The sequence below is a fragment of the Schistocerca piceifrons genome, chromosome 1 (genome assembly GCF_021461385.2).
Source record: "Schistocerca piceifrons isolate TAMUIC-IGC-003096 chromosome 1, iqSchPice1.1, whole genome shotgun sequence".
Taxonomy (NCBI): domain Eukaryota; kingdom Metazoa; phylum Arthropoda; class Insecta; order Orthoptera; family Acrididae; genus Schistocerca; species Schistocerca piceifrons.
Genome location: NC_060138.1, coordinates 513,460,879 through 513,484,942, shown reverse-complemented (window position 1 = coordinate 513,484,942; position 24,064 = coordinate 513,460,879). Strand labels below are relative to the sequence as shown.

At 38.9% G+C, this 24,064-nt stretch overlaps 1 protein-coding gene across 2 annotated transcripts in view; it reads right to left on the bottom strand.

Moving 5' to 3' along the window:
• The window catches only part of LOC124797560 (inter-alpha-trypsin inhibitor heavy chain H4-like), a 127,425-nt gene that overhangs the window by 44,765 nt on the left and 58,596 nt on the right, over positions 1-24,064 (bottom strand). The window lies entirely within an intron of this gene.

Sequence of the window (24,064 nt, the reverse complement as noted above, 5' to 3'; positions counted from 1 at the left end):
ATTAGTTTTGGTATGTTATTCTTCTTTGCGTAAAATGTTTATTTTTATTTGAAATAAACTTAATTTTTTACTGTTAATGACAGAACATAACCCGAAAGAACGCTGTAATTATCAAATGTAGACCCGAGAAACAATGGACACAACACTACAACATATCGTTCTTCAACAGATTTCTGAATAACAGTTACAAAGTTCGATACGTTACATATCAAAACCCAACCACTGATTTTGTCCGTTGGTTTCTTCATTAGAGAAGGAAAAGTAATTCACTTTAATCACCTTCGGTCACCTTCATTTTCATTCTTTAACCAAACAGTTTTACTGGTACCAAACATTGAAATAGAGTTGAGGAGCAAATGTGGAACAAAGCTATGAATTACAGTGAAATTTGGTCCGTGGGAAATCTTAAAAAGGAATAAACTGGAAGCAATGAAATGTAGTGTCACTAAGAAATGTACAAATTAAATTTAGAATAACTTACTGTTGGGATTAGTATCAAGCAACAATATGTGATGTACTACAGTAATGTATTTTTATTTTTAAAATGTCTTTTTGCAAAGCGACTAACAGCCACTAAATTGTAGGCATATCATTAAATCATTTCGGTGTTTCTTGCTGCCTCAAATTTCAAGCATTTATCATTATCAGAAGCCACCGTTTCATTTATAAGAACTAATAATTAACAGTAGAAAGTATTAATTAGCTGTTGAATATTTCGAGTGCCAAGATGAAAATGATAACGTTCCAGTTATCCCGAAATCTTACAGAGAGGCTTTCGGTTTCATATGACACAATAAAAAAGAAGAAACCGAAATTAAAATTTCTGTTCAGAGGAAGGACAGATGATGGGTGGAAAACGGTGAATTCCTATCTATATATGACAGGGCCTCCCCCCCATGAACCATGGACCTTGACGTTGGTGGGGAGGCTTGCGTGCCTCAAAGATACAGATAGCCGTACCGTAGGTGCAACCACAACGTAGGGGTATCTGTTGACAGACCAGACAAACGGTCGTGCGGTAGCGTTCTCGCTTCCAACACCCGAGTTCCCGGGTTCGATTCCCGGCGGGGTCAGGGATTTTCTCTGCCTCGTGATGACTGGGTGTTGTGTGATGTCCTTAGGTTAGTTAGGTTTAAGTAGTTCTAAGTTCTAGGGGACTGATGACCATAGATGTTAAGTCCCATAGGCTCAGAGCCATTTGAACCATTTGAACCAGACAAACGTGTGGTTGCTGAAGAGGGGCAGCAACCTTTTCAGTAGTTGCAGGGGCAACAGTGTGGATGATTGACTGATCTGGCCCTGTAACACTAACCAAAACGGCTTTGCTGTTGCGGTACTGCGAACGGCTGAAAGCAAGGGAAAACTACAGCCGTAATTTTTCCCGAGGTCATGCGGCTTTACTGTATGATTAAATGATGATTGCGTCCTCTTGGGTAAAATATCCCGGAGGTAAAATAGTCCCCCATTCAGATCTCCGGGCGGGGACTACTCAAGAGGACGTCGTTATCAGGAGAAAGAAAACTGGCATTCTACGAATCGGAGCGTGGAATGTCAGATCCCTTAATCGGGCGGGTAGGTTAGAAAATTTAAAAAGGGAAGTGGATAGGTTAAAGTTAGATATAGTGGGAATTAGTGAAGTTCGGCGGCAGGAGGAACAAGACTTCTGGTCAGGTGACTACAGGGTTATAAATACAAAATCAAATAGGGGTAATGCAGGAGTAGGTTTAATAATGAATAAAAAAAATAGGAGTGTGGGTGAGCTACTACAAACAGCACAGTGAACGCATTATTGTGGCAAAGATAGACACGAAGCCCACGCCTACCACAATAGTACAAGTTTATATGCCAACCAGCTCTGCAGATGAAGAAATAGATGAAATGTATGATGAGATAAAAGAAATTATTCAGGTAGTGAAGGGAGACGAAAATTTAATATTCATGGGTGACTAGAATTCGACAGTAGGAAATGGAAGAGAGGGAAACGTAGTAGGTGAATATGGATTGGGCCTAAGAAATGAAAGAGGAAGCCACCTGGTAGAATTTTGCACAGAGCATTAACTTAATCATAGCTAACACTTGCTTCAAGAATCATGAAAGAAGGTTGTATACATGGAAGAACCCTGGAGATACTAGAAGGTTTAGATAGATTATATAATGGTAAGAAAGAGATTTAGGAACCAGATTTTAAATTGTAAGACATATCCAGGGGCAGATGTGGACTCTGACACAATCTATTGGTTATGAACTGTAGATTAAAACTGAAGAAACTGCAAAAAGATGGGAATTTAAGGAGATGCTACCTGGATAAACTGACTAAACCAGAGGTTGTACAGAGTTTCAGGGAGAGCATAAGGGAACAATTGACAGGATTGGGGGAAGGAAATACAGTAGAAGAAGAATGGGTAGCTTTGAGGAATGAAATAGTGAAGGCAGCAGAGCATCAAGTAGGTAAAAAGACGAGGGCTAGTAGAAATCCTTGGGTAACAGAAGAGATACTGAATTTAATTGATGAAAGGAGAAAATACAAAAATGCAGTAAGTGAAGCAGACAAAAAGGAATACAAACGTCTCAAAAATGAGATCGACAGGAAGTGCAAAATGGCTAAGCAGGGATAGCTAGAGGACAAATGTAAGGTTGTAGAGGCTAATCTCACAAGGGGTGAGATAGATACTGCCTACAGGATAATTAAAGAGACCTTTGTACAAAAGAGAACCACTTGCATGAATATCAAGGGCTCAGATGGAAACCCAGTTCTAAGCAAAGAAGGGAAAGCAGAAATGTGGAAGGAGTACATAGAGGGTCAATACAGGGGCGATGTTCTTGAGGACAATATTATGGAAATGGAAGGGGAACTAGATGAAGATGAAATGGGGGATATGATACTGCGTGAAGAGTTTGACAGAGCACTGAAAGACCTAAGTCGAAACAAGGCCCCGGGAATAGACAACATTCCATTAGAACTATTGACAGCCTTGGGAGAGCCAGTCCTGACTAAACTATACCATCTGGTGAGCAAGATGTATGAGACAGGCGAAATTCCCTCAGACTTCAATAAGAATACAATAATTCCAATCCCAAAGAAAGCAGGTGTTGACAGATGTGAAAATTACCGAACTATCAGTTTAATAAGTCACAGCTGCAAAATACTAACGCGAATTCTTTACAGACGAATAGAAAAACTGGTAGAAGCCGACCTCAGGGAAGATCGGTTTGGATTCCGTAGAAATGTTGGAACACGTGAGGCAATACTGACCCTACGACTTATCTTGGAAGGTAGATTAAGGAAAGGCAAACCTACGTTTCTAGCATTTGTAGACTCGGAGAAAGCTTTTGACAATGTTTACTGGAATACTCTCTATCAAATTCTGAAGGTGGCAGGGGTAGAATACAGGGAGCGAAAGGCTATTTACAATTTGTACAGAAACCAGATGGCAGTCGAGGGGCATGAAAGGGAAGCAGTGGTTGGGAAGGGAGTGAGACAGGATTGTAGCCTATCCCCGAAGTTATTCAATCTATATATTGAGCAAGCAGTAAAGGAAACAAAAGAAAAATTCGGAGTAGGTATTAAAATCCATGGAAAAGAAATTAAAATTTTGAGGTTCGCCGATGACATTGTAATTCTGTCAGAGACAGCAAAGGACTTGGAACAGCAGTTGAACGGAATGGAAAGTGTCTAGAAAGGAGGATATAAGATGACCATCAACAAAAACAAAACGAGGATAATGGAATGTAGTCGAATTAAGTCGGGTGATGCTGAGGGAATTAGATTAGGTAATGAGACACTTAAAGTAATAAGGGAGTTTTGCTATTTGGGGAGCAAAATAACTGATGATGGTCGAAGTAGAGATGATATAAAATGTAGACTGGCAATGGCAAGGAAAGCGTTTCTGAAGAAGAAAAAATTTGTTAATATCGAGTATTGATTTAAGTGTCAGGAAGTCGTTTCTGAAAGTATTTGTATGGAGTGTAGCCATGTATGGAAGTGAAACATGGAAGATAAATAGTTTAGACAAGAAGAGAATAGAAGCTTTCGAAATGTGGTGCTACAGAAGAATGCTGAAGATTAGATGGGTAGTTCACATAACTAATGAGGAGGTATAGAATTGGGGAGAAGAAGATTTTGTGGCACAGCTTGACTAGAGGAAGGGATCGGTTGGTAGGACGTGTTCTGAGGCATCAAGGGATCACCAATTTAGTACTGGAGGGCAGCGTGGAGGGTAAAAATCGTAGAGGGAGACCAAGAGGTCAATACATTAAGCAGATTCAGAAGGATGTAGGCTGCAGTAGGTACAAACCAGTCTCAGGACTGAAGACCACAACAACAACAACAACATATGACAGGGCCAGAACAGGAGAGTGAAATCAAATATAAATTTCTTAAAATATAAGAAACTAATTTTTTTACAATTCCCTAGATTGCATGGATTACGAAACTTTAAAATGCGGTGACTGATCTCAGCTGACTAAGTAACCATAAAAAAATTTAAAAAATGAATTTCAAGAAGTGATAGATTCCTGCACTCGTGTACAATCGTAGTGACAAGGAACCTGAAGTCACTTTCTGGAGCGAGACGTTCTGCAGGCATTTTTTTCATTAACATCTTCGAAACATCGAATATCAAGTAAGTTTCGGTATCATGTAAAATAATAGGCATGCACGCAGTCCATTTTGTTGAACAAGTTTTTCATTCCGTAAACAGTTTCACCTTGTATCATAAATAAATTAAGACAAAATTATCTGTGGAGTACAGTTAAGTTAAAACAAACACTCGAGATCGCAATAATATTTGTTTATTTACCGGTTTCGGCTAATGTTAAAGCCATCTTCAGAATTTTTGGTGGCCCCTATGTCTGGTGCTGAAGGCTCCTCAATTTTCTCATGATATCACCTTCGTCACAGTGTACGATCGTGATATCATGAGAAAATCGAGGAGCCTTCAGCACCAGACATAGGGGCCACCAAAAATTCTGAAGATGGCTTTAACATTAGCCGAAACCAATGAACAAATATTATTGCGATCTCAAGTGTTGGTTTTAACCAAAATTGTACCAGAAAGACGAAGTGGAAATAGTGTAGAGTGAGAATTCACTTTTTTAGAAATTACATTTTCCGCCTCCACTGTCACTAAATTTATGGTCACGATTTCATATGGAGTGTCATTCTCAAGTAAAGCTTGCAGTGTCCCAGGTTTATGAGGACACCAACTTATCAGGGCAGCCGATTGAATGTACGACTTGTTTATTTGTGCTGACATTACTGAGGGAACTACACACGCATTGTGTTTATTATTAGTATTTTATATGTATAAGTTACTACAGAAAAGGATGTCTTAACTCTGTTTCATGAGCTGGGCCGCGTATATCTGACCAAAAGTAACTGCAAGCTGAAGGCAGTCGCGATTCCGAGACGGGCATGCATTGTCCACGAAATTTACGAGAGCTAAAAATTATATAACTGTTATGCGAACTTTCATTTTGACAACTAACAAAGGTGTAGTTAGTCTGTGGCACACCCTTGATCAGTATACGTCACGCATTTAGTAAGGTATGCAATAAATAGCGATCTTAAACTTCAGTTCGTAGTGGTTAGCGCACCTGCCTAATGAGCAGCAGACCTGGGCTAAAATCTTGGCCTTGGTAAAAATTTTTGTTCGTTGTTACAGTCTGCGTGTATTCATCACAGATGTTTGAGACATGTAAAGGTCTTTTCCAGCACAGAGTTTCATTTTAATTATTTCTGAACTTCTTAATGTTAATACAATACAGTGTCAGGGTAATTTGAGTTAGATTTTAACTAACCACTGAGTGAGATTCAAGGTTTTCATAATCTGCAGCCTTTACAGGAACTTATTCCAGATTATTTGCAAGAGAGAATTATTGCGAATGTTTCCTTACATTCTATTTACAAAGAGAATTGTTAACAGTTTTTGCAGTTTATACAGGACCAATTTCATAACACTCAAGTTTTGTTGGTGGAGAGAATAGACTGCAGAAGCAATAGCTTTTAATACACTGCCGCTCTGCTTGTGTTATCTGTTCACCGAGAGACTTCCGTGATGTAAAGGAGAATCTGCACAAAGCTTACTTGAACATTCAAGCGGAGGTACGAAGTCTGAAAAAAGACATCACTATCACACTACGTCCGAAGACTACAAACTGTTACTAGGTAAATTGCTAAAACATAAATTCAGTTTTAGGGATGCCTTACGTTCTCAAAAATTTGTTAATTAGTTACGTTCTCCATATATCATGAACGATTCTTTTCCCGTGCAACGAATCAGTTTAAAGGAAGTGTGTAATTGTTTAGTGTTAATATTAATAAACACAATACTATTTAGCACTACTCATGCAAGCACACTTAAAAATTAGTTGCTTTTTATTTTATTTATTATCGACGCCAGTTTTTAAATACAAATTAGTCCATGGAATAGAAGGAGTTGTCCAGGAAAAAATATTTCAGATTAGATTTCAGACTTGCTTAGCTACCTGTCAAACATTTTATGTTATTGGGCAATTGTTCAAACATCTTTGTTTTAGCGTATTGGACTCCTTTCTCGGTCACTGACAGCTTGATTAATGGGTGATAAAAGTAACTTTTACTTCTAGAGTTGTAACTGTGGAGATATGACAGCTCCTCTAAAACTGTGGTGGATTATTTACGGCGAATTTCATTACTCTGATACTCGCAGTTGTACAATCAGCACTTTCTAAGTGATGAGAAAATTATTCTATAGGACATCATTAAGTAGAAATATGCAAAATATGTCATGAGGCTGATTGGTTTGTTTCCAAAACTAGTAATTATATTCAGAGCAAAAGCATCTGAACGTAATTATATGAGAAGGTCAGTAGAATGCCTCTTCCAGTTTAAGTTTTCGTCAACATGTACACCCAAAACTTTGCACCATTCTACCTTATTACCTTCAAACTGTGATGGATTATTTACGGCGAATTTCATTACTCTGATACTCGCTGTTGTACAATCAGTACTTTCTAAGTGATGAGAAAATTATTCTATAGGACATCATTAAGTAGAAATATGCAAAATATGTCATGAGGCTGATTGGTTTGTTTCCAAAACTAGCAATTATATTCAGAGCAAAAGCATCTGAACGTAATTGTATGAGAAGGTCAGTAGAATGCCTCTTCCAGTTTAAGTTTTCGTCAACATGTACACCCAAAACTTTGCAGCATTCTACCTTATTACCTTCTCTTAACGTGCTACATCAGTCGTTGGTATGACTATCTGATGTACAGAACTGCATGTAGTGTGTTTTCTCAATTAAGGGGGAGTCGTTTTTCAAAGATCTACTTAACACTTCTTACGAAAATATCATTAATGATCTCTTTTGTTGCTTTCTTTGTAATGGGACTTATGGTAATAGTAGCATTGTCTGCAAAAAGCACGATTCTCCTTGTTGAATGTTAGGTAGGAGTGCATCCAAGATTGACTCCCTCTGTGATGTGTCCCCACTCACAAAAATTTTCCACTTCTCCAACATTGTTTGAATTATTCAGCACAACTTCCTGCATCCTACTTCTTAAGTATGACTGAAAACAGATACACTCCTGGAAATTGAAATAAGAACACCGTGAATTCATTGTCCCAGGAAGGGGAAACTTTATTGACACATTCCTGGGGTCAGATACATCACATGATCACACTGACAGAACCACAGGCACATAGACACAGGCAACAGAGCATGCACAATGTCGGCACTAGTACAGTGTATATCCACCTTGAAACACGTATGTAACGCAGCAGCGATGGCGAGGCATTGTAGCATCTGTGACCAGAGGGTATGCGCTTGACCGCGCGAGTGTTGCGAGCGGTTCTCAGTCTGTCAGTAGTCGTTGCGAGTCTGTAGCTCTGTCTAGTTGAGAGCAGTACTCTGTCAGTAGTCGTGCAGTGCAGTACGCTAGTAGCCGTCATGCAGAGCGGTCGGTCAGTGATAGCAGTCCAGTGCGGGTGATGTAGGCGGTCGGCAACACTGGTCAAGATGGTGGATAAGGTATACTGTTAATTAATATAATCATTAGATAATGAAAAATTTTATTTATTGTAATTATTGTCCAACAAGTCGCCCAATAATAATTTTTATTTCAAAAGCATTTTTTTAAAAAATTAATTTTTATTGAACTAAAGATTTCGTTGCACTTCCCATTTCACTCCACTTCTTTTGAAGAAAAATTTCACTAAAATCACAAAAAAAGAGAATATTATTATTTGCAATGCAGTTCCTCCAAGCGGTGCGCAACAACAAGAGCAGAAATGTGACATCCATTTATTCTGAGGTAAGACTTTAATTCTGATTGTTTTGCACAGGGCCAAAGACCGATATTTCGGTTTAATTGAATTTTCTTGTCACTGAATGGACTTTAATTTTTTTATGAAAAACTTATACTTAAGTCAGATTGCGATTCTCACTTTTATTGTCATTAAATTTAATTGCTAGGGAGGTTACGTTTGGCTCCCATTTCTATTAAGTATTGTCTTTTCATTTTCTTTAAAAATACGGTGGGGAGGTTACACTTGGCGACACCCAGTCCAGGATCGTATTTCGTTGAGAGTCTTTTGAACAACAGTCAGATATCTGCTCTTATTTGCTTAAGTATAATTAGGATTTGGCGCAACGCTTTTACTAATATTGTGACTTTCTTTCTACAGGTCAACGGCAATTCGTTGCTCTGTTGTATTTGTGTGTTGTTTTTGCATTGTGCTTATTGTTTTGTGAATATTTGTGACTACTGTAAAAATGCCGCGAAAGACTGTGAATAGTGTATCGCGAGGTATTATGAATGAAATTACCGACTCAAACAATTTTACCGATAGGACATGTGACACGCAGTGTAATGATGACAATCCTGCGTCCACTAACAATCAGTGCATTCCAACCACTAATGATGACTTTCACCTTAATGATGAACAAACGAACTCAATTGTCTCGTCTGTTAATTTGACGACAATTGATGACGTGGGACGCTCTATTGTAATGAGCGCTGTCCAGCTTAACACACCCGATTTGGAAAATTCAAGTAACATACAAACAAATTTTTCGAATGAAAATGGTCAGTGTAGTGAAATTACAACGGATTTATTTAATTCCGAAATAGGGTCTGACAGTGTATGTTTAACTGGCAAACCTTTTTGTAAATTACAGAATGACCAAATGGTCACGCAAAACGAGACAATTCCAGATCGACCATTGAACAGCACAGAGAATAGAAATGCTAATTTTGAATCGGATCCAATTATGGCATTTTTGCGGCAAAATTTCAAACAGTTTAATGAAAAATTTAATAAAATTGATGAAAATTTCAAACAACAGAACGAAAAACTTGACAATAATGACAAAAAACAAGACAAACTTAGTGAACAAATTAGAGACGTTGCCGCGCAGTGCCATGACACTAAGGAACAGTTGCGCACGGAAATTGAGGCTTGTTCACAAAAAAATAGCGAAGAAATTAAGTCTGTTGCGCAAGAATTAAGGGAAATGCAAACAGCTGCAACAGAAACACTCAGAGACGAAATTAGCGGAGTCGCTAAACAATGCTCTGAAAAAGCTACACAATTACGAGACGAGTTTAAAGCAATGACGGTAGAACTTTCGCGCACAATGGACGCAAAGATAGACGCGAAATTCGAACAGCAGAACATTCAGATTAACGAGCGCTTTAATCAGCACATACAGAACAGTGATACGCGTTTCCGCAAATTTATTCAGGATCAAAATAAAGTCAAACGTCAGGTTATGGAAACAATCACTGCACAAAGACAAGAGGACAAACGTAAAATGTTCGCGAAAGCGAAGACGTATGTAGACAATAATATTACTACAGTGTCCGGCAAAATTAATACCATAGAACAGTTGAACGCGGAATTACGGGATGAAATTTCTGATCTTAAATCAAAAACAGATACACACACAGTAAATATTCAAACAGTGACAGATAGATTCGAACAATTAGATCTAACACAGGATTGCGATGTCATTAAAGCTGATGTTAAAAAACTAAGCGAAACTACGCGTAAGTTGCAAAAACAGATTAATGCGTCTGATTCTAAAACCGACGATCAGGTTAAAATACTGACTGAAAAATGTGATGAATTGGCCAGTCGTATTGATGTTATCGAAAATACTCATGACAATAAATCAGACGATACTGCACCGGTTTCATTTAACCAAACACCTGAATTTCAAAATTTACAGCAGACAATTAATGAGATCGATTCGTCTAATAACAGTTTGCATAGAAAATTGTCGAGTTTACAACAAGAAGTAACAGAGATGAAAAACACTTCAGTTAATAATATACCACAACAGATGCCACTTTATGAACATGTGTCAGACTCACGCAGCGCGTATAATTTGGGTAATCTACAGAGAATACGGGACTTAGATTCCGATCAACCGCAGTTCAATAGATTCTCTTACGATCCTGAACCTGTTCCATTACACAGAGATGATAATTTCGACTACAAACATTTTCTGTCAGTGAGAAAGTTTAAAGTTTTTAAAAACGATAGAACGCAGATTCACCCACTGGATTGGATTCAACAGTTTAGTTTTGCTCTTCCACCGACTTGGCCTGTAACACATAAACTTGAATTTATTTGCAGTTTTTTGGAAGGCGAACCGGCAACTCGTATGAGACCGATCGCGAGACAGTGTTACTCGGTAGAGGAATTTCAGAATGCTTTTCTGTCAGCGTACTGGTCGAAGACGACACAGCGCGGAATTAAAGATCAACTAATTAGTTTGCCAAACTATGAAAACTCAAATTTTCCCAGTGTAACGCAATTTTTTGAGCACATGGTACAACAAAACCAGTACCTAAGTGAACCGTACAGTGAATCCGCACTGATACAATTATGCATTTCCAAATTACCACGGTCATTACGAGTGTCACTCCTAACAGGTCAGCAAAAAGAAAATATTTCAGCGTTCAGAGATCTTTTACAGCTCTTAGAAGTACAGCAATCCGATTATTCTTTTGTAAACAAAAACTTTTCGAGTAACAACCAAGGTCAACAACAGTACTGCAATTATGATCAGGGACGTAATTTCAATCGGAAAGATAACAGACGCTATAGGAACGACAACTACCAAAACTTTAATAACAGGCAAAATTCTAATTATCAATACCGTCAAAATTTTCAGCAACAGGAACAACACTTTAGTAACAATAGAGGTGTTTCACAACAACAACATCAAAACCAGCCGGTTAGCATACCTAACCAACAATTGAATGCACAAGGTCAACCAGGCTTCAATGTTTCGCCGCGTGCACGTATAGTCCCTGATACAAGAAATAATAACGTACGTCAGCAAGGAAACAACTACGTACAAAGAAGACAGTATTTCAATTCCTATCGTAATGCACCGTATAGGAATGACTATTACGACAGACGTAAAAACAATGAGCATAATTACCAACATACGTTTAATAACAGTCGGTCTTACCAGCAACACAATAATCAACAAGAACATATTCTCATGAACGAACCCGACAGTAGGTATCATCCAGAGCGTAACCCGTCTGGAAGAAGTAATAGGACAGTTCAAATAGTAGAAATGCCACAGAATCCTCCTAATGATAATAACACGTCAGATAGAATCTGACTAGATACTGCACAGGACACATCTTCCAATAACACAAGCACTACGTTTGACACGCAAAATGTTGTTCACGAAAATGTAATTACTTTTGACGATATCAGAGACACTCTCTTGCAGGAAAGACCAGTTATTCAGAAAACCATTTCACATCCTGTCATCGAAATTAAAATTGGTTCAGCGAAATTTTCAGCAGTAATCGATTCGGGATCACCAATATCAGTAATAAATGAGGAGACTTTTAATGAGTGCAACAAAGAGAATACCTATCCGACACTACCTTTAAGCAAAACAAAAGTGAAAGGAGCAGTACCGAGTAAAGGTGTAGACGTTAAATTACAGACGCATTTATCATTTTGTATTGGAGGTCATACTTTTCACTCTAATTTTTGGATTGTTCCTTTATTGACAACAGACGTTATTTTAGGTACGAATTTTCTGGTACAACACGACGCAGTTATTGATTTTCAGAATTCTTATTTAATGTTAAAGGATGAAAACGTACAACTTGCTTTAGAATTTCAGCACTCATTATCTGCGGAAGAACAAACAATTAACCGCACAGAGGTCATTTCCGCAACACGTAACATAGACTGTAATCCCACATTGTTCACGGATACGTACGTGCACAACTATAATACTCCAGACGAAGCTGACTTCGACGTAATGCAAATGATTTCCGATAAAGTTAGACAAAGCAGTGCAACTACAGACGACGAACGAACGCAATTACATAAAATTCTTTTACAGCAAGCTCCAGTTTTTGACAACATTCCTGGTACTATGTCCGGCTTTATGTATGAATTTCAAGTCAAACCGCACGACACATTTAAAGCAAAGCATTATCCCATTCCATATATTCACAGAGAACAAGTTAAAAAAGAATTGCAGGATATGCTTGATCAAGGAATTATTGAACCAGCAGTTAGTCCGTACATAAACCCGCTGCATATTGTTAAGAAAAAAGATGGCTCACTTCGCCTTGTACTTGATTCACGTCACATTAATGACATTATTATTAATGAAACAGATCGACCACAGACACTAGAGGAACTTTTACAGAAATTTCATGGTACTGCTATTTATTCTACATTAGATTTGAAATCGGGATTTTGGCAAATTCAACTTCATCCAAATTGCAGAAAATATACAGCTTTTCTCTGTTTCGGCGACTGTTATCAATTTTGCAAATTACCATTCGGCTTAACTATTTCTTCTGCAGCTTTTATTCGCGGTTTGAACACAATACTTCCGACAGAGCTTAAAGACAGAATCACGACGTATGTAGACGACATTCTTATCGCAGAAGCTAACTGGTCCGAACACAATCTGATTCTTGAACAACTGTTACAAACTTTTCATGCACAAGGACTTACAGTTAATCTTAGTAAGTCGCATTTTGGCAAAACTTCTATAAAATTTCTTGGACACGTAATTTCAGCAGAAGGCATTGCACCTGATCCGGAAAAACTTCAGGCTCTACGTGACATTAGTGTTCCTACGACGAAGAGACAATTACGCAGTTTTTTGGGCTTAATTAACTTTTTTCGTAAATTTATTCACCATTCTGCTTTAGACACGCCTAGACTATGCCAATTAACAGGTAAAAACACTATTTGGTCTTGGGATAAGCAAGCACATTCTGAATTCATGAACCTGAAACATGCTCTGTTGAATGCTCCACTTTTATCGCACCCAGATCTTACCAGAAATTTTTCCATTGCCACCGACAGTTCCAATACCGCTTTAGGCGTACACATTTTCCAGGAAATTGAAGAAGAAGGCTCAACAGTAATTAAAAACATCGCATTTGCAAGTCGCATTTTGTCACCTGCTGAACGAAATTATTCTGTTACAGAACTTGAAACATTATGTGTTGTATGGGCTTTTACGAGATTTCGGCACTTTCTTTATGGCAGACATACCACAGTTTATACAGACCACAGAGCTATACAATTTTTGCTTTCAGCTAAATTTACTCACGACAGATTAAGTAGATGGAAACTTTATTTACAGGAATTTAATTTTACGATTGTTCACATTCCCGGCACACAAAATGTTATAGCAGACGCACTATCGCGTTCTCTCGGCAACAATCAGCAAGACGTAGCAACCAACTTCTGCAAAACAAATTTCAGTGTCATGTACATTCAGCAAGTTGCATTTGAAAACTTTATTTCATCGTCATTACAGGACATAGCACAAGAACAAAATAAAGACAATATGTGGAAAGAAATTAAACACCTTTGGCAAGATAAGAATAATGTTACGATTAGGAACCACTACACTGTACGCAATGACATTCTGTTTCGCCGCTCTCATCCTGACAGCAACATTTGGTTATTATGCATTCCTGACGAACTGGTTAACAAATTAATTTGGTACACTCATTTAAGTTACGCACATTACGGAGCACGAAAATGTTTTCTTATACTGAGACAGAACTGTTATTTTAGCAACATGGAGAAACGTATACGACGAGTTTTAGCGTCTTGTAAAATTTGCCAGAAAGCTAAATCAGACACCACTTTGCATATTCCTCCATTATATCCCATTATACCTGTTAAATTAAGACATATGGCCGCTGTAGATATTTTTGGTCCGATTCCGAGAACTAACAGAGGTTTTTGCTACATATTTGTCGCTGTTGAGCTCAGTTCAAAATTTGTTACTTTCACTCCATTACGCAAAGCTACTGCTAAAACTGTTTCGAAAGCATTTGTAAAACATTTTCTATCTCATGTAGGGCATGTGATGAAAGTAATTTCTGACAATGGATCTCAATTTCGTAGTAGCGTATGGACACGCATGTTACGAGCCAGAAACATTTCTCCGATCTATATATCCAAGTACCACGCTTCTTCGAACCCCTGTGAACGATTAATGAAAGAAATTGGTAAACTGTGCCGAATATACTGCCACAAAAGACATATTGATTGGGACACACACATATTCTCATTCCAAGATGTAATTAATTCCATTCCAAATGAATCCACTATGCTATCTCCGTCTGTTATACTGAAAAATGCTGAACCACCTAACAAAATTAAAGAATTGATAACATTTCCTACATCTCGTCGATTACGACACCACGAAATAATTGACATTGCGCTGAACAACATCAAACGTGCCGCAGAGCGCCGGAGAAGACAGCAAAAACAGGTTTGTACACACCGCGTCTTTCACGTTGGACAGAAGATACTAATACGTACACACTATTTATCCAGCAAATTAAAAGGTAAGTGCAGTAAATTTGAACTTCTATACGCAGGTCCATATCGGATTCGCAGCATCCCTCACCCCATTGTTGTACACGTCGAAACTTTGAGAACCAGAAAATCGAAAGGCAATCACCATATCTCAAACATTAAACCGTTTATTGAGTGAAACCACTGTATGATTCAACACACTGATGATGCCATTTACTAATGCAATTATTTCACTTGACTAATTACTGATGATTATCGTATTTTTTCTTGGCAAGTGCCCGACAAGGTAAGGTTAGCAGGTCGCTTTTCTTGTCGTTACACATCAGACCGTGCATATTTTTTCAGACACACTTACGTATTTTATGACTAATTATGCAATATTAGCTAATGACATGTTAATTTCATTAAATTTTTTTTTTCATTAAAGGCTTTAATTCTCGTCTCTATTAACTACAGTCTATACAAGCTGAACACAACGAACGTCACATTTTTGTCTTTTTATGTATGATTGTATTCCAGTTTTGTTTGTATGCACTGTGAAATAGTTAAATAGTTAAGATATAACACACACCAGTTGACTTTGACATTTTTTTTTTTGCCTTATGACATCTCAACATCGTGACTGTTTTACATTTTTTGCTGCTGCATTGTATTATTCTGTGTACATTTTTGCATCTGAACACTGTCAATGTCTTTGACATATTACGTTTTCTGTCATGATATGCTGTATGCTTAAGTATGTTACCATAAACCAGTCATTATTTAGTGGGTATAGGATTTAAATGCAAGACATTAATCTTTGTTCATGAATTTCAGAAAGAAATGATGCATGTAAGAAATAAATTCAACAGAAATGGGAATTTCACCTGCGGAATAAACGAAAGAAGATGCAATAACTTTATGAGGAAGAGTAAATGGATCAGGATTGGCAGGCATTAACAAGAATATACTATACTCATCACAGAATAGCAGTCTTAACTAATTTTTTCTTTCAGAATACAAGGTGATTGATGCAGGCTGTCAGACAGAACTACACATCTTAGTTTTAGTGATGAAATATGCTAGAGATAAGGAATAGTTGTATAATGAGTAATGAAGTGATTTTTGCAGATGATAATGAATGCTGACGAATAATGATGAAGGATTATGAATAATGAAGTTTTTCTTTACAGGTGATGATAATAGTGAAGTTATGATGATATGGATAATGAAGTTTTTTCTTTACAGATGAGGATAATGTTGAAGTTATGCTACGTAGTTATTTAAGTATTTGTTGCAGTTTGTTTTGACAGCAGGTGTTATATTGCGTAGTAGGATGACGGAAAGTTTTGGAAAGGACAGCTATGGAACACATTTTTATACACATTTCACTACCTGTTAATTCGAAGTTCACTACTTTTCAGCATAGTGTGCGTTTCTTCTTTCAGGTCAATAATACATTTTGTATTTTTTTTCAGGAGAAGCTTTTCATGGTACTTACTAAACCTGTTAGTTATTATACCTGTTCTAGTACTTGCATTTTTATTTTTTTTTACCCATTTGTGTCTATCATTTATAAATGTGATCACATATACTGCCTTGTTACATAACCTTGGTACAGCTGACTCATGACGAATGACGTTACCTATCCTCATTTGCAGCAATAGGTCAAAAACAAATAGTGTTATGCCTCAGCAATCAATTATCGATCCCAACGCAATGCATTGCTAACAAAAAAAAAAATGTATTACCAGTCCCACATAATGTCACTAGTTTATGATAATTCTGAATAATACTGATTAGCTCTGAATAGTATGTCGCTTGAGTAATGACTTCTTAATGAGACAAAAAAAAGTATGTATTTAAAATAATGCTTTGTCACTAGTTAATAACTGCCACTGTTTATTGTAATGAGACTACTTATAATGCCTATGATTACTAATGCTATGACTAATTAACTGATTTTAATAATGACTTTGTAATGATCTGAATACTACTGAAGGAGAAACACTGTTTATTGTAATGAGACTACTTATAATGCCTGTGATTATTAATGCTATGACTGTAATTAACTGTTTTTAATAATGACTTCGTAATGATCTGAATAATACTGAATGATGAACTATGTTTTATTCTATTCAATACTTGCTGGCCACTGAGTGCCAATAATTAATGTCACTCGATGAATTGTTATTAATTATGCCATTAATTAGCTCTTGTTTTCAATGTTCATACTTTGTAATTGGAAATGAATGTGACTGTTTAATAATGCTTTGTAATTAGGAAAAGGCTAATAATTAATACTATTAGAATGACAAATGATTAATTAACTGTAATTAGGAGAAGACTAATAATTCTTACTATTGGAATGACAAATGATTAATTAACGACAAATGATTAATTAACTGTAATTAGACAAATGATTAATTAACGACAAATGATTAATTAACTGTAATTAGGAAAAGGCTAATGATTATTATTGGAATGACAAATGATTAACTGTAATTAGGAGAAGGTTAATGATTCTTAATTATACTCTGTAACTGAAAAGAATGCGATTATTTCATAATGCTTTGTAACTAGGAAAAGAAGACTACTGATTCCATGTAAAACAATTAATGAACATTTTTCTGTAATACTACATACTTGGTACAGAAATGTTCAATAACTGGGCTATGAATGCCACAAACTACTAATTAAGTCTGTAATTGTCAATATTATGTGACTTGATGTCCTTCACCTCATGAGCTAACTACCCTGAATTACTGCAATGTCCATTTTGTCCTGTTTATCCCAGTGATCATGGAGCACTATATTTGGTTTTTGCACTAATTCTACGTTGGTGTGCCTTGTAAGAGCGTGGTGTTGACACGACATGCTGTCCACCACCATGAGCGATGAAGACATTATTATGGTCCCACTGTTTGGTGTACCTAATGTACTGCCAAAATGAAAATATGGAACATTACTACGACAGTTCAGTGTCTTGGCTACACTGATAAATTCTGATGGGAAAAGAACTTCAAGTTGTGTCACTTGGTGTTGTACTTCTGTGGAAAGATATGGACTTTCAGAACAGCTGTGTGCTATCTAAAGTGCTACAACCATGATGCAATCCTTCCCTTTCCTATCCTAATTCTTGTCACATAGTGAAAATCATTTTTTTGGTAGCATCATTTATGTTCATGGGTTATACATTTTTTTTCGATTCGCTGAACTCCAGTGCGAGTATACTTATGGCACTTGTCGACATGATTTTTTGCCATTATATTTATTTATTGCGAAAATGCTAAAGACAATTTTCGATTTGTTCTGAAGTACAGTATACAGTATACGTATGTACACTCTTGTCTTTTATATTGTATATACATTTTTATTTTTATGATATGTTCTGAACTACAGTGCATGTGCACTTATGTTAGGTGTTAATATGTTTCCTACTGAACTTCAGTGACTGTGCATTTTTCTCATTTTTCAATATGATTGTACTCATTCTGTATATTCAATACTTCAATGCGTATGCACTTATGTCATTTGTTACTAATTGTATATACATTTCATCATTTGCTGATATGTTCTCAACTCCAGTGCACCTGCACTCATGTAACTTGTCAACATAATATTTTTTGCCAGTCTGTTTATTTGTTCTGAATATGCCAAAGAATTTTTTCAGTGCCTCTGCACTTTGTTATCTGTCAAATAATTTGTATATACATTTTTCTGATTTGTTACTATGTTTTGTACTCACATTTTGTCTTTGTCTGATATATCTTGTACTTAGTGCGTGTGCACACCATTTACTTTATGTACTACATCTAATTATTCTGTAAATTGTAGAAGTTTATTAGTTAATTAAAAATTTTGCCGCGATTGGCAAGTCCAAATGACTCACCATCGCTGCCAAATTTTTGCCCCCCCAGTGGAGGGTTATGAAACACGTATGTAACGCAGCAGCGATGGCGAGGCATTGTAGCATCTGTGACCAGAGGGTATGCGCTTGACCGCGCGAGTGTTGCGAGCGGTTCTCAGTCTGTCAGTAGTCGTTGCGAGTCTGTAGCTCTGTCTAGTTGAGAGCAGTACTCTGTCAGTAGTCGTGCAGTGCAGTACGCTAGTAGCCGTCATGCAGAGCGGTCGGTCAGTGATAGCAGTCCAGTGCGGGTGATGTAGGCGGTCGGCAACACTGGTCAAGATGGTGGATAAGGTATACTGTTAATTAATATAATCATTAGATAATGAAAAATTTTATTTATTGTAATTATTGTCCAACAAGTCGCCCAATAATAATTTTTATTTCAAAAGCATTTTTTTAAAAAATTAATTTTTATTGAACTAAAGATTTCGTTGCACTTCCCATTTCACTCCACTTCTTTTGAAGAAAAATTTCACTAAAATCACAAAAAAAGAGAATATTATTATTTGCAATGCAGTTCCTCCAAGCGGTGCGCAACAACAAGAGCAGAAATGTGACATCCATTTATTCTGAGGTAAGACTTTAATTCTGATTGTTTTGCACAGGGCCAAAGACCGATATTTCGGTTTAATTGAATTTTCTTGTCACTGAATGGACTTTAATTTTTTTATGAAAAACTTATACTTAAGTCAGATTGCGATTCTCACTTTTATTGTCATTAAATTTAATTGCTAGGGAGGTTACGTTTGGCTCCCATTTCTATTAAGTATTGTCTTTTCATTTTCTTTAAAAATACGGTGGGGAGGTTACAACCTTTCGCAGCAATGCAGGCTGCTATTCTCCCATGGAGACGATCGTAGAGATGCTGGATGCAGTCCTGTGGAACGACTTGCCATGCCATTTCCACCTGGCGCCTCAGTTGGACCAGCGTTCGTGCTGGACGTGCAGACCGCGTGAGACGACGCTTCATCCAGTCCCAAACATGCTCAATGGGGGACAGATCCGGAGATCTTGCTAGCCAGGGTAGTTGACTTACACCTTCTAGAGCACGTTGGGTGGCACGGGATACATGCGGACGTGCATTGTCCTGTTGGAACAGCAAGTTCCCTTGCCGGTCTAGGAATGGTAGAACGATGGGTTCGATGACGGTTTGGATGTACCGTGCACTATTCAGTGTCCCCTCGACGATCACCAGTGGTGTACGGCCAGTGTAGGAGATCGCTCCCCACACCATGATGCCGGGTGTTGGCCCTGTGTGCCTCGGTCGTATGCAGTCCTGATTGTGGCGCTCACCTGCACGGCGCCAAACACGCATACGACCATCATTGGCACCAAGGCAGAAGCGACTCTCATCGCTGAAGACGACACGTCTCCATTCGTCCCTCCATTCACGCCTGTCGCGACACCACTGGAGGCGGGCTGCACGATGTTGGGGCGTGAGCGGAAGACGGCCTAACGGTGTGCGGGACCGTAGCCCAGCTTCATGGAGACGGTTGCGAATGGTCCTCGCCGATACCCCAGGAGCAACAGTGTCCCTAATTTGCTGGGAAGTGGCGGTGCGGTCCCCTACGGCACTGCGTAGGATCCTACGGTCTTGGCGTGCATCCGTGCGTCGCTGCGGTCCGGCCCCAGGTCGACGGGCACGTGCACCTTCCGCCGACCACTGGCGACAACATCGATGTACTGTGGAGACCTCACGCCCCACGTGTTGAGCAATTCGGCGGTACGTCCACCCGGCCTCCCGCATGCCCACTATACGCCCTCGCTCAAAGTCCGTCAACTGCAAATACGGTTCACGTCCACGCTGTCGCGGCATGCTACCAGTGTTAAAGACTGCGATGGAGCTCCGTATGCCACGGCAAACTGGCTGACACTGACGGCGGCGGTGCACAAATGCTGCGCAGCTAGCGCCATTCGACGGCCAACACCGCGGTTCCTGGTGTGTCCGCTGTGCCGTGCGTGTGATCATTGCTTGTACAGCCCTCTCGCAGTGTCCGGAGCAAGTATGGTGGGTCTGACACACCGGTGTCAATGTGTTCTTTTTTCCATTTCCAGGAGTGTACATGCAAGGCCATCAATTCCATAAAACTTAAGTTTTTCTAAGAATGTAAAAAGATCCACAAAAACATCTTAGAAATTTCACAAAAAAATACCGCCTGGCGACATTTTATTATTTAAGGCTTGTAACATTTGGTTGGTGAATGAGTAAATAGCATTCTCAGTCGAGAAACCCTTCTGGAATCCGGACTGTGGTATGCTAACTAAATTTTTTCCACTTATATGTGAGACTGCCGCTAGGTACATCATTATTCGAATGTTGTAAAGGCCAATAAATTGTTTAAAGGTATACTACTTCCGATCTGACTGAAGTACGTCAATGCATATTCATTCATCTTAAAACAACATTGTCGTCGTGTCAGTCATATTTACACATTTCATATGCGCAACAGGTAGGGAAGCTAGAGGTTAAGGTCTCGTCGACGTCTAGATCTTTAGTGACTGAATACCTATTCACCTGGACGAGGTCTGGGAAAGGAAGCGAAGTAGCCTGTCGAAAGGGCTGCTCCGTCACCACGATGAAAAGACCTAATGAGAATGTCAGCATGGGCATTTGCCTCCTGCAGCTCGAGGACAAGAGCCAAATTAAGCATATTCCTCCTCGGCCGGTAAACTCTCCGTAGTCAATGGGTATATTACCTGTACGTGACGTAGTGGATAAGACTACAACTAATACACTAATTTTTGAGCGAGAGTGCTGTGCAACAGAATGAAATGCGTGCGCCCAATGAGGGAGGCGCTAAGGGTGGGAAGTAGCCTACAAAACATCAGGGAAACAAAATTAGATCCTGTCGTTTATCTGTTTCTTGGATAGAGATACGAAATCATATAACGGGCGATCAAAATGTTTCCGTTCAAAAGTCGTACAGTTCAAACTCGGTATGTCAATCAGGCAAAATCGTCGTGTACATTGATGCAATCATCTCATCGGTGCACCAAGTTGAAGACACCCAATCGGTAAACACACCCTATCACGCTATGTGAAGAAGTCCGTAACTACCATCTGCAAATCCTCGTCCGACTGGAACTGTCGAGAAGGCTTTTTTAAGGGACTACAGGCGTGATAATGGCATAGGGAGAGGCTTATGGGCCGAGTGCACGAGTGTCTCCCTCTTGAGTTGGCGTAACCCCGTCTTGCGACATTTGCGATGTGGCGACGTGCGTTGCCATGCAGCTTTCCACAAAGGTGATTTGAAACAGACATGCTGCTCCATACACATTCAAAGTTCTCCGATGCATGTCAGCCAGTGTTTGTACTTCGGGGGCCAAGGAAAAACAGCACGTTGGCCCTGTAGTTCACGTTACCGCACGCACTTCGGAAAGACACGAATGCCACATTAGAATCTTGCTTATATAATCGCATCGGAATCGCGCTACCTTGCATATTCGCTGCTGCATAGGAAACGTTTTAATCGTCACTTCCAGAATACAATGAATAAAGAACATATAGTGTAATTTAAGATGTGTCTGGAACAGCAGTAAAATTTTACGAGATATAAACTATTAAAATTACATTTGAGTTCGTTAAATCTGGATTCATGCGAGGGGTATTGTCTGAACGGAACTGGGAACTGGGACATAAGGTGTGCTTGGATAACACTTTAAGTTCATTCGCAGCGACAGGTAAGGGTCACGTAACAAAGCAGATTTAACTTTGCAGAGTGTGTCGATTGCAACACCCAGAAATAACAGGATTTAGAGTGACAGATAGCTATGTGAAACTGGTATTGTCTGATAATTATAGCAAAAGTTTCACGAGTCATGTGGTTGCTCAGTGTCGATTAACGAAAAGCGCTACTATTGCTGTTTGTAGTGGGTCACTGGGGAAGGTAAGACAATGAAAAATCAGTTATTGGGCTGGAAAACTTGTTGAAATTAGAAGAAGTCGCTCAACATATGACGTATACATAAAGACTATCAAAATAATGTCGGAAGTCACGCCTGATGGTTTCCATGACCAAAAGAATGCGAATGCCTCTAACTCTGCAAGGCACAGAGTAGGGCCACATTAGTTGGAGCTCAGACCATGTAGCAGAAACACACTTTGCAAGAGCTGGCCAGATGCGCCAGCTAATTGTTTCTCAAGCATTAGTAACACTTGGTTCCGTAAACATTATTTCTTTATTAACTGCATTTTGTCACAGTGTCCGTTATTATAGTGTAATGTGTCGATGGAAGTTATTGAAGAGTAGTTTCAAAATACTTCCCAGTCTGTCTGATAGACTTCGAGGAATGACCATTAGAAAAGGCACAGTGCAGTTCCAGTATAAGGACCACGAGTGGCGTACTACATGCGTACTCTTAAGAAGATTCACAGCAAGGCTGCTGATGGGATTAGCTGAAACGATAGAAATCGAACTTCATTGACGGATATTGGATGCTTTCTGTGGTATCACATATCGATACCAACCTATGGGCGTCAAAAATTGGCAACATAATTGTAAGTTTCCATCAGATGCCGACAGCGGTCAAGCGGGATCTGGTGGCCCCAATGGAGCCACGCCTACTGGCCTACGCCTCCAGCGGCTCCGTACCATGGGCTCCCTCTGCAGCCCCAACTTAAGACGGCCAGCAGCAGCCGCCACTCAGCCCAATCGTGTCTAGAGGCTCTTCGCTACGTGATGCTATGCAGACACCGAACAGTTGCGGCTCGAGCTCCACCGTTCGGGCATTAGTACAGAGAGTATCATCCTTATTGACATTGAGAGCTGGACTTTATTTCTTGATGCAATATTTGTAATGAATCTTCGTACGCTTCAAGAAATAAAAGTTACATGAATTTCCTGTTTGCTTTGTTGATTTGTTCGCTAATTATTTCTGCTTCCAAGTTCCCTAAGACGACTGTTGCCGCGCCACTTTGTAGCCCACCTCTCTTACCACTGTGTACGAAGTCGTACGCAGCACTAACATCGTTAGCTTATCAGACTATACAGCATGTACCGCATCTAACATAACAATAAACGGAGAATGATAGATTCCTGCACTCCTGTACACACGCCGCAAAAAAAGTAAATAACGTCACATCCACGAGAGAGACCTTCTGTAAGCGCACTTTCGGTAATATCTTCGAAACTACGAATATTGTACTGGTGCAGTTTAGCGTAAAATGCCAATGGACATGCAGTTAGTATATCCTGTTCAACAAGATTTCAACATTCTTAGACAAGAGAGACGAAATAGAAACAGAATGGAACATGTAATAACTTTTTTTAGGCATGACGATTCCCGCTGACTGTTATTAAATGTAGTTATTTATTTATGATCAGGATTTACGCTAGAGTGCAGTT